This window comes from Ovis aries, chromosome 18, assembly GCF_016772045.2.
Source record: "Ovis aries strain OAR_USU_Benz2616 breed Rambouillet chromosome 18, ARS-UI_Ramb_v3.0, whole genome shotgun sequence".
Taxonomy (NCBI): domain Eukaryota; kingdom Metazoa; phylum Chordata; class Mammalia; order Artiodactyla; family Bovidae; genus Ovis; species Ovis aries.
Window position 1 is genome coordinate 47,907,421 of NC_056071.1, and position 12,590 is coordinate 47,920,010.

The 12,590-nt window shown below is 38.4% G+C and overlaps 1 pseudogene; it reads right to left on the reverse strand.

Annotated features, from left to right (window-relative positions):
* Positions 1 to 1,623: 1,623 nt before the first annotated feature.
* The window catches only part of LOC114109049 (tigger transposable element-derived protein 1-like), a 93,499-nt pseudogene continuing 82,532 nt past the window's right edge, over positions 1,624 to 12,590 (reverse strand).

Below are 12,590 nucleotides of genomic sequence, written 5' to 3' on the forward strand. Positions count from 1 at the left end.
TGTGAAGAAAGCTGAGCGTCGAAGAATTGATGCTTTTGAACTGTGGTATTGGAGAAGACTCTTGAGAGTCCCTTGGACTGCAAGGAGATCCAACCAGTCCATTCTGAAGGAGATCAGCCCTGGGATTTCTTTGGAAGGACTGATGCTAAAGCTGAAACTCCAGTACTTTGGCCACCTCATGCGAAGAGTTGACTCATTGCAAAAGACTCTGATGCTGGGAGGGACTGGGGGCAGGAGAAGGGGACGACAGAGGATGAGATGGCTGGATGGCATCACTGACTCGATGGATGTGAGTCTGAGTGAACTCTGGGAGTTGGTGATGGACAGGGAGGCCTGGCGTGCTGCGATTCATGGGGTCACAAAGAGTCGGACACAGCTGAGCTACTGAACTGAACTGAACTGAAGATCATATGTTAGAAGTATACATAGTTTCTTAATAGTGTGAACTAACCAAAGCATCTTAACCTAACATCAGTCATAAAAATATATCCCAGATTAAACATGAGTTACAAGAAAAAATTAAAATTGGTAGAAAATGTACATGCCAATATTTCTCAAACATTCTATTTGAAATGCTTTTTTCTTGTACTAAACTCAAGGTAGAAACTATGAGTGAAGTGACGTGGTAGTCACATAGTTATGTCAGACTCTTTGCGACACCATGGACTGTAGCCTGCCAGGCTCCTGTGTCCTTGGGATTCTCCAGACAAGAATACTGGTGTGGGTTGCCATTTCCTTCTCCAAGGTCTTCCCAACCCAAGGATTGAACCCAGGTCTCCTACATTGCGGGCAGATTCTTTATGATTTGAGCCACCAGGGAAGCCAGAGAAGCTATATAGGAATGTAATTGATAACAAAACAACGCTGCTGCTGCTGCTGCTAAGTCACTTCAGTCATGTCCGACTCTCTGCAACCCCATAGATGGCAGCCCACCAGGCTCCCCCATCTCTGGGATTCTCCAGGCCAGAACACTGGAGTGGGTAACAAAACAATGAAATATGCATAAAACAAAACAAAGGAAATATCACCATTGCTAAAGAAAAGTTTTGAGTCATGTGCATTAAGGTGCTCAGGCAATCTGTGAGAAATTATGAAGCTGTGAAGAAAAGGAAGACATTCTCTGAATGAACCTGTGAATTATATGCAGGAACATAATAAACAAGAGCAGCTGACTATGGAGACAGAAAATGCAGTTCAACAGGGGAGGAGAGAAACAGTATCATGGAATGCAAAAAATTATGAGTTTCAGTGGTAAAAGGTGTTCAAATGATTTGAAGCCTACTTAAGAACTTGAAAAAAGTTAGAACTAGTTGTTGAATGGTCATATGTTGAGGGGTCATGATGACGTGTAATTACATGGTTTATTTGGAGATATTTAAACTAAGTAAAATAGATCATTAATTGTAGACACATCTCGGAGATATTCTAGTTTTGTTTCCAGGACACAGAGATAAGGTAAATATAATAAAGTGGGTGACACATATTTTGATTTTGCAATGCACATAAAAGTTATGTTTATACTATACTGCAGTTGAGTATAGTATAAAGCCTCCAATAGCATGAAGCCTAAAATAATGCACTTAAGCTTGATTAAAAAGAATTTTTTGCTAAAAGTGCTAAAGTTCATCTGAGCCTCCAGTGAATCATAATCTTTTTTGTTTGTGGAAGTTCTTGCCTCCAAGTAGATGGCTGCTGATTGACTGATCCGGGTGGTTGCTGCTGAAGGTTGGGGTGACTATGGCAATTTCTTAAGATAAGACAACAATGAAGGTTGTAGCATTGATTGATTCTTTGTTTCACAAATGATTTCTCTGTAGTACCCAATGTTGTCTGATGATATTTCACCCGCAGGAGAACTCTCAAAATTGAAGTCAATCCTCTCAAACTGTTGCTGCTTTAATAGCTATTCCAAATCCTTTGTTGTTGGTTCAACAATTTTCACAGCATCTTCACTGGGAGTAGATTCTATCTCAAGAAACCACTTTCTTTGTTGATCCATAAGAAGCAACTCCTCATCTGTTAAATTTTTATCATCAGATTATAGCAATTTGGTCACATCTTTCAGGCTCCTCTTCCAGTTCTCTTCCTATTTCTACCACACCTGCATTGACTTCCTCCACTGAAGTCTTGAACTCCTCACAGTCATCCATAAGGAGTGGAATCGTTGCCTTCCAAACTCCCGTTAGTGTTGGTATTTTGACATCTTCCCCTGAGTCACAAATTTTCTCAATGGCATCTAGAATGACAAATCCTTTCCAGGTTTACAATTTACTTTGCCCAGATCCATCAAAAGAATTGGTTTCTATGGCAGCTATATTGTTATGAACTGTAATTCTTAAACAATATGACTCGAAAGTCTAAATAACTCCTTGTTCCATGCTGCTGAATTCATGCTGTGTTAGCAGACGTGGAAACAATATTAATCTCATTGACCATCTCCACCAGATTTCTAGGGTGACCAGGTACATTAGCACTGAGCAGTACCAGTTTGAATTTTTTTTTTCTTTTAGCTGTAGGTGTCAACAGTGGGCTTAAAACAGCAGATAAACCATGTTGTAAGTAGATGTGCTATTGTCTATGCCATATTATTCCATTTACGGAGCATAGGCAGAGTTCAGTTCAGTTCAGTCACTCAGTCGTGTCCTACTCTTTGCGACCCCATGAATTGCAGCACATCAGGCCTCCCTGTCCATCACCATCTCCCGGAGTTCACTCAGACTCACGTCTATCGAGTCAGTGATGCCATCCAGCCATCTTATCCTCGGTTGTCCCCTTCTCCTCCTGCCCCCTAACCGTCCCAGCGTCAAAGTCTTCTCCAGTGAGTCCACTCTTCGCATGAGGTGGCCAAAGTACTGGAGTTTCAGCTTTAGCATCATTCCTTCCAAAGAAATCCCCGGGTTGATCTCCTTTAGAATGGACTGGTTGGATCTCCTTGCAGTCCAAGGGACTCTCAAGAGTCATCTCCAACACCACAGTCCAAAAGCATCAATTCTTCAGCAGTCAGCCTTCTTCACAGTCCGACTCTCACATCCATACATGACCACAGGAAAAACCATAGCCTTGACTAGACAGACCTTAGTTGGCAAAGTAATGTCTCTGCTTTTGAATATGCTATCTAGGTTGGTCATAACTTTCCTTCCAAGGAGTAAGTGTCTTTTAATTTCATGGCTGCAATCACCATCTGCAGTGATTTTGGAGCCCAGAAAAATAAAGTCAGACACTGTTTCCACTGTTTCCCCATCTATTTCCCATGAAGTGATGGGACCGGATGCCATGATCTTCGTTTTCTGAATGTTGAGCTTTAAGCCAACTTTTCGCTCTCCTCTTTCACTTTCATCAAGAGGCATTTTAGTTCCTCTTCACTTTCTTCCATAAGGGTGGTGTCATCTGCATATCTGAGGTTATTGATATTTTTCCTGGCAATCTTGATTCCAGCTTGTGTTTCTTCCAGTCCAGCGTTTCTCATGATGTACTCTGCATATAAGTTAAATAAGCAGGGTGACAATATACAGCCTTGACATACTCCTTTTCCTATTTGGAACCAGTCTGTTGTTCCATGTCCAGTTCTAACTGTTGCTTCCTGACCTGCATACAGATTTCTCAAGAGGCAGGTCAGGTGGTCTGGTATTCCCATCTCTTTCAGAATTCTCCACAGTTTCTTGTGATCCACACAGTCAAAGGCTTTGGCATAGTCAATAAAGCAGAAATAGATGTTTTCTGGAACTCTCTTGCTTTTTCCATGATCCAGCGGATGTTGGCAATTTGATCTCTGGTTCCTCTGCCTTTTCTAAAACCAGCTTGAACGTCAGGGAGTTCATGGTTCACATCTTGCTGAAGCCTGGCTTGGAGAATTTTGAGCATTACTTTACTAGCATGTGAGATGAGTGCAATTGTGTGGTAGTTTGAACATTCTTTGGCATTTCCTTTCTTTGGGATTGGAATGAAAACTGACCTTTGCCGCCTTTATTAATGATCTTAGCTAGATCTTCTGAGTAACTTGCTGCAGCTTCAATGTCAGCATTTATGATTTTATGTCATGAAGAGAGCTTCTTCCGTTAAACCTCATGAACCAATCTCTACTAGCTTCATACTTTTCTTCAGCTTCCTCACCTCTCTCATTCTTCATAGAATTGAAGAGAGTTAGGTTAGGGTCTTGCTCTGAATTAGGCTTTGACATAAGGGAGTGCTGTGGCTGGTTTGTTCTTCTATCCAGACCACTAAAACTTTCTCCATTTCACCTGTAAGGCTGTTTCTTATTCTTGTGTTCACTGGAGTAGTACTTTTAAGTTCCTTCAAGAACTTTTCCTTTGCATTCACAACTTGACTGTTTGGCACAAGGCTTAGCTTTTGATCCGTCTCGGCTTTTGACATGACTTCCTCACTAAGTTTAGTCATTTGTAACTTTTGATTTTAAGTGACTCTTTTTTTTCACTTAAACACTCAGAGGCTTTTGAGGCTTCTTAATTGGCCTATTTTCAATACTGTTGTGTCTCAGGGAACAGAAGAACCAGAGGAGAGGGAGAGAGAAAGAGGAACGGCTGATCGGTGGTGGAGTCACAATATGCATAATATTTAGCCATTATTTATCATATGGGCACAATTCACAGTGCCTCCAAACAAATAAAATAGTAACATCAAAAGTCACTGATCACAGATCACCATAACAGGTATAGTAATAATGAAAAAGTTTGAAATGTTGGGAGAATGACCAAAATGTGGTACAGAGACATGGGATGAGCAAATGCTATTGGAAAAGTGTCACTGATAATCTTGCTTGGTACACAGTTGCCACAAAGCTTCAGTTTGCGAAAAATGCAATATCTGTAAAATGCAATAAAGCAATGTGCAATAAAATGAGGTATGACTATATATCAATCAACCCAAGTATATATACTGTCAAATTTTATGGTATTTTAAATTCAGTGATGTTTGAGTATTTTTTCACTGACACTTGATAGACCAAATTAAATGATAAGGAAAAACTTTGAATTATGCATGTAATTGTAAAAAGAAAGAACATAATCAAGGCATGTGAATTTTCATTACATTCTTGAATTTATTTATAATAACTTTATCATTAACTTTCTTTTATAAAATGGAGTTCTGTCTGCTTTCATGTCCTCCAAGAGGCACTTTACAAAATAAATAATGGTTGTGAAAGCACATTAAAACATTTAACAGAATTTGATAGTTACAAGTATTCCTAGTACATCCCAAGTTTCTAATTGTTATGAAGCAAGAATGTAATAGATAAGTCTCATTTCTTGAATCTGTCAGCAGGAGAATTTTCTATTTCTTATACTAAAATGCTATATAATGCAAACTAGCACAGCCACTATGGAGAACAGTGTGGAGATTCCTTAAAAAACTGGAAATAGAACTCCTTTATGACCCAGCAATCCCACTGCTGGGCATACACACCGAGGAAACCAGAATCGAAAGAGACACGTGTACCCCAATGTTCACCGCAGCACTGTTTATAATAGCCAGGACATGGAAGCAACCTAGATGCTCATTAGCAGATGAATGGATAAGAAAGCTGTGGTACATATACACAATGGAGTATTACTCAGCCATTAAAAAGAGTGCATTTGAATCAGTTCTAATGAGGTGGATGAAACTGGAGCCTATTATACAGAGTGAAGTAAGCCAGAAAGAAAAACACCAATATAGTATACTAATGCATATATATGGAATTTAGAAAGATGGTAACGATGACCCTGTATGTGAGACAGCAAAAGAGACACAGATGTATAGAACAGTCTTTTGGACTCTGTGGGAGAGGGAGAGGGAGAGGGTGGGATGATTTGGGGGAATGGCATGGAAACATGTATAATATCATATTAGAAACAAATCGCCAGTCCAGGTTCAATACAGGATGCTTGGGGCTGGTGCACTAGGATGACCCAGAGGGATGGTACGGGGAGAGGGGTGGGAGGAGGGTTCAGGATGGGGAACATGTGTATGCCCATGGTGGATTCACATTGATGTGTGGCAGAACCAATATAATATTGTAGAGTAATTAGCCTCCAATTAAAATAAATACATTTAAATTAAAAAATAATTGAATTTTAATTTAAAAAATGAAAGAGGGAAAAAATAAAATTCTATATAAAACTTCAATTGTTATGTAAATTTACAATACATTAAACAAAAAATGGTTAATTCAGAGTTTGAAGAAATAACCACAGAAGAAAATTAAATTGGCTATTCCATTCTCCATTCTTCATGCTCGACCTAACTTTTCTCACTCTTAACTACAGAGATAAAGGATATGAAAAATAATATGTCCACTGTACTTTTTCTTTCTAAATTTGCTTTTCTTTACCTATCTTGGGAAAAGTTAAGGCCACTGACTAGATAGGAGCTTGAGTTAGAAAAATAAACAAGAACAAACTAGTAATTCTGTTATCAAAGAAATTCTGATCTAATACGTATTTTTAAACAAGAACTAGCCAGTAATTCTATTAGCATCTTTTATTTATCATAGTATGTTGAGTAGCAGCAGATTCTTCATTCTTTAAGAATGAAGTATATTTTCAAATTGTACACATCTCTACAGATTCCAGATGAATTCCTAATTTAAATTATTGCTTTCCTTTGTACTCTTTGAGAACATGACTATATATCACTATCTGCTCTTTCACATTGATCCATAAATAATAATAAATACTGTTGTTATCTTCATTTGCAGAGAAATCCTGAATATTGTAGTTTTTAAAATAGTTGTGCTTAAGACTATGACTTTCTTTGCTACTTGAGTTTGTTGTATTGCAGATCCAAATATAACTCATGCTATTCTTAGAAGATATTTAAAGATTTGTCAACAGAATGTTTCATTTATCTGAATTGAAGTGAGATTATGTCAGATTTCAGTGAACTGTCTCATTTATATTAGGAAAAATAAACAGTTTTGTTATAAAATTTATGGTTTCTAAATCATGCACACAAATGTTAGCAACAAGTGTATTTTAAAATTGTTTTTAATTATAAATTAATAGAAAAAGAGATTGTGTTTGGCCAGACAAAACATCTAGATGACCTATGTAGTTATTAATATTTATTCATTAAAGTGATTTTTGTCACCTGACTAATTGTAATCATTTCATGCATTAATTTGTGTCTTATCTCATATAGAAATATTTTCATATTTCATGTTTTATATTTCTAGAATATATTTTCCACACTCTAGATTATTGTCCAGGCTATTATTTCTAGAGCAAAGTATTTTAAACTATTTATCTTGGTGTTATAGTCATTCTAGTATTTTAATATTGATTGCTAATACACAAGATGAAAGAGGTTATTTTCAGGATGTCATTGTTTTAGTGGCCTTGTTCAAACTGCTCAGCAGAAAAAGGCCAATGTGAGTGTCTGTTTACTGCATTATAAATTACTTGTGTCTTGTACATTGGCATTAGAGACAGACTGAAAAATGGATACTCTAAGGTGGAACTTCTTAAAACTGTAAATTTCTTAGGTCCTAGAACATCGCATACCCTAGAGAGACCCTTTTTGACTTAGCATGCAGTTTAAGAACTCTGTTCATAATATTGTAGGAGTTTCTTCTGCCAAATAGTTGTATGAGAAAAGAGAAAATCCTCCTATTTTCTTTATGAAATTCAAATGAGAAATTTGAAGCTAAATTTGAGAAACAAAGTATATACTTAAACTTTAAGCAAAAAAAAAAATGTATAAAATCTAAAATAAATTTTTACAAAAATTGATGGGCAGCAAACTAGCAAAGTTTCTTTTGCTCTTGATTATAAAATTTGATTAAAGCTGCATTGCAGAAGAGAGATAAGATTATTTTCCTTTTGGGATGTTGATATGTATCTTTGATATGCCTTATATTTTTTATTCTGGCAGTTGATTATCTTTCAGAAAGAGAAGTAAAAAGTATGCTTTGTTGAAGTTAACTAAACGTTGTCTCCTCTGGGAAGGAAGTAGAGTCTAGTGATTCAATTGGATATATTGAAGTTAGCCTTGAGAGAGTTATGAATATGATATTGTCTCAAAAATTGTTTATCTGTGAAGATTCATTTTATAATGTGCTTTACATAAGCCATATTCAGTGTATTATTTCTTGATGGAATCCTTCATGTATCTAGCACTAATTTAAGGGAGCCTTTTAATATTGACGGTAAAAAACATAATGTGTACACTAAAATATTTTGTCTTATCTTATTTGATTTTTCCTTGATTCCTGAAGATAGTTTAAGGAAACAGGATTATTGTCCCAATTTCACAAGCTGGGAAAACTGATCCAAAGACTGTCGAGTTCTAAACCCAAGCTCATTAGACTCTATTGTCATGATTCTCTATTAGTTATGTAACTGAGATTGAAACTCTTGCTTTACCCACAGAGTAATTGCATGCTGTGTATTTATTTTTAAATGATGATGGTGAAATACTCCCCAAACTAAATTCACATCCTGTATCTGTTCATTGTGTTGTTTTGTTGAACCCTGATGTTTCTGAGTTCCCTTAGCATCCACTAAAGTGATTAGAAAATAAAATGTTTTAATAATAAAACAATCCTTATTTGCTCACTGATGTAGAGCTATATCAGAGAAGGCAATGGCACCCCACTCCAGTACTCTTGCCTGGAAAATCCCATGGACAGAGGAGCCTGGTAGGCTGCAGTCCATGGGGTCACTAAAAGTCGGACACGACTGAATGACTTCCCTTTCACTTTTCACTTTCATGCATTAGAGAAGGAAATTGCAACCCACTCCAGTGTTCTTGCCTGGAGAATCCCAGGGACGGGGGAGCCTGGTGGGCTGCCGTCTATGGGGTCGCACAGAGTCGGACAAGACTGAAGCGACTTAGCAGCAGCATAGAGCTATATCTTCCACCCTGAAGGCAATGGCAATAGCATTATGTTAAGGATTATTAAGTGTGGAAATTTTTCAAAGGGAGAAAGAAGTTGGGAGATCTCCTTTGTCCAGATCTCTCCTCATGTAATAGACATCTACTGTTTTGCTGCCCAGCATCTGTATAACTTTCTGTAAGCAACTCATTTTTGTGTGTGGGAAATTACCCTTCTACCAGGGTCTTATTTGGTGGCTCAGCAGTAAAGAATCTACCTATCAGTGCAGGAGACCCCAGTTCAATCCCTGGGTCAGGAAGATGCCCTGGCGAAGGGCTAGGCTACCCATTCCAGTACTCTTGGGCTTTGCTGGTGGCTCAGATGGTAAAGAATCCACCTGCAGCACGGGAGACCTGGATTTGATACCTGGGCTGGGAAGATCCCCTGGAGGAGGGCATGGCAACCCACTCCAGTATTCTTGCCTGGAGAACCCCCATGGACAGAGGAGTGTGGCAGACTACAGTCCATGGGGTCACAGAGAGTCAGATACAATTGAGCAACCAAATACAGAACAGCACAGAGACTTACCTTGGTGCTCATTTCCCCTTCAATTACTCTTAGTTTTCTTTTGGCTAGTTGTAAAGCACTCCCTTTAGATTTTTGAGCTACCCATTATCTGCCCAACAAATTCCCTGTCAATTAGTTTAGTCTTTATCAATTTAAGTTGCTATGGTTAAGGAATATTGATTGTCTTGCATTGTTTAACTGCTAAGATTTTTCACTTCTTTCCCCATAAGTCATGCTTCTCAGTATGATTCTATCATTACAATACTGAAGAAGAGGCAGGAGTGTGAAAGATACAGTGTTAAGGAAGTCTGGATGAAAAAAAAATAAGTAGAAAATCTACTTTCTTGGTTCCTAATTAATTTTAAGAAGAAGGAACATGGAGGGAGGGTGGCAAGTGTTGAGATAAATGTATCCTCCTTCCTCCTTGCCCTTATCAGAATGGTTGTTACTGAAGGAATATTTAAAAGAATTGTGGGCAAAGTCAAAACCAAGGGCCTTTTTATTCCTCAACTATCTATTTTGTGCTTTGGAAAGTTACTGAACTATGACAATATGGGATAAGTACACATGAATAGTATCTGTAGTGTAGAGTGTTTAGCCATCATGAACGCCTTCTTTTGGATTCCTTGAGTTCCCCTGAAGTTCATTGTTTCCTGTAACAACAAAAGTATCAAAGCGTTCCCTCATTAGTCATGTAGCGAGATGTGATTATGTGGTCGACAGCACAAGGAGATCCCTTCCTTGATAGGATTTGAGTAGAAGTCAGTCAAAATCCAAGGGATATGAAGCACCGACAATAGCTGAAAGGAGGCAGAGTCAACCCAAGGTGACCTGTGGAGCTTACCTAGGATAGAGTGAACTCTTCTCAAACAGCAAAAAGGTGAACAGTGATGAAGTGGAGAGTAAATGCTAATGCTTCCAGGATCAGAAGGAGCAGATGTGCTGAGCAGAAACTGATCCTCACCAGCCACTTGGTAGCAGGGACCTAAAAGGGCCAGAAACAGTGGCAAGATGGAACTCTACGTTTTCAGAGACCTCAAGAACAAAGAAATATTTCCTATAGCTCCCAAAATATCATCTTAGGAGGAATTACAGAGAGGAAGCAGAACATAGATGATTGATTTAATAGTTTGAAATGAAAGAGGCCATAACTGGCTGATTTAACATTAGTTCTTCTTAAGTCACAGAATAACTGATCAAAAGTGACTTAAACAAGATAACAGAGGCCTATTTTTATCTCACATAACAACAATCCAGAGATGGACAGTCCAAGATATAGCACAGAGATCAAATTCTGGGTCTAAATTCCATTCATCTTTCTGATCTGTCATCTTTAGCATGTCAGCAAAGTCTTGCTTCCTGGTTATAGGATGTCTGCAGCAGCTCTGATCATCACATTCTAAACCCATTCAAAATCAGGAAGAAGGATGTTGAGGGATAGGTGATAAAGACAACAGTATATACATTTATTTCTTATGTATAATCATGTGTGTGTGTGTGTTTGTGTTCCTGTTTTTATTAGGAAAAATATATTTCTGAAAAACCTTAAGCAGACTTCCAGTTTCCAGTTTGTTATGTGAAAAGCGTAGAAAACATCACTTCTTTCCTAACAGCAAGTAAAATACTGAAAGAAAGTAAAACATCAACAACTCTTCTTAGATCTATAAGAGAAATGAGGTCACAGGGTAAACCGCTGCCCCCTTCCTCAAATTGGAGAGATTGACAGGCTAATACAGGGAATTATGGCTTATGAAAGTGGAAACCTACTAACTAAAACTTCCATGAAAACCAGTGCCAGAGTAGTTTACCTGAACTATAATTGATGCATTTCTGAAGGCTTAGTATGTAAAAATGGGAGATAAAAACATCAAGTTTCCAGGGGGGATGGTTATGGCAGAAGATAGGCAATAAAAAATAAACATATGTCATCTGATATGAAATTAAAATGTAAGCTTTATGAGAGAAGGGATTTTTGTTTGCTTTGCTTAGCCATTAGAGCATCGCCTTATCTTAGCCATGGAATCTGGGAAACAAACTCACTCAGAAGGACAATGCAGATAGTGGAGTGAAGTTTATTACACTGGCAGGCCCACGGCAGAGTCTCCTCTTAGCCAAGGACCCTGACCAGTTTTTCTGAAAAACTTACATACCCTAAGTGTATGTGCCCAAATCCACTTCCCCAAATTCCCTGAAACTAGTCTGAACAAAGGAAAAGAAAGATACAATCAAAGTTACCCCCTGATTCATATGCCTTAAGCCTAGGTAGTTAACAGTAGACAATTATCAATAGGTCTGTGGTCATTCCCCAACAAGCATAATAGAATTTATGATTCTATTCAGTTACACAGATAATTAGGGTATTCTTTTAGGCAACAGAGAGTCTTGGTACAAGCCCTGGGGCGCTTCCATCCAGGGGGCCTGGTTTTCCAGTTGGTATGTCATTTCCATAGATACTGGGCATATAGCTCAAAGTCCACCGTCCGGCCCAAGATGGAGTCCTGCTTTCAAGATGGAGCCTGTTCTGTCTCTTTCTTCCTTCATTCCCTGCTCTTGATGCTCTTAACTCATAGTGTGAGCATCATTCATAGGGATATATTGCCCTGACTCTCCAACCTCCAATTTGGGAGAACAGCATCAACCTTTGATTTACAAAGTTCATAATATATTGTAAAATAAAGGGTCCACAAAGCAGAACTATCAAGGCAACTGTAACCACGATAAATATAGTTTTCCACCAATCACCCTTCACCCAAGATAGGACTGAAGTCCAAAAAGGAAGATTATCATCAGACATAACTTTTACTTGACCTTTCATGTCATCTAGGGTGGCTGATATATAGCCAGATAAATTAGGAACATATACGCAATGTTCAACTTTAATTATAGCACAGATCCCTCTTTGTATGATACCAGCAAGTCCTTGTAGCAGCAGTTGATCGTAGAGCTTCATCTCTTTTTCTGTTTGGTCATGTACACTTAGGGTGTATAAGGTTTTCAGAAAAACTGGTCAGGGTCCTTGGCTAAGAGGAGACTCTTCCTTGGGCTGCCCGTGTAATAAACTGCACTCCACTATCTGCACTGTCTTTCTGAGTGAGTTTGTTTCCCAGGACGCATGGCTACAACATTTGGTGCGTTGGCCGGGAAACTCCTCACTTTGAGGAGACAAGTCCCATTTGGGACTACTCCGAGGCTTTGCGGCTCAAATCTAGAG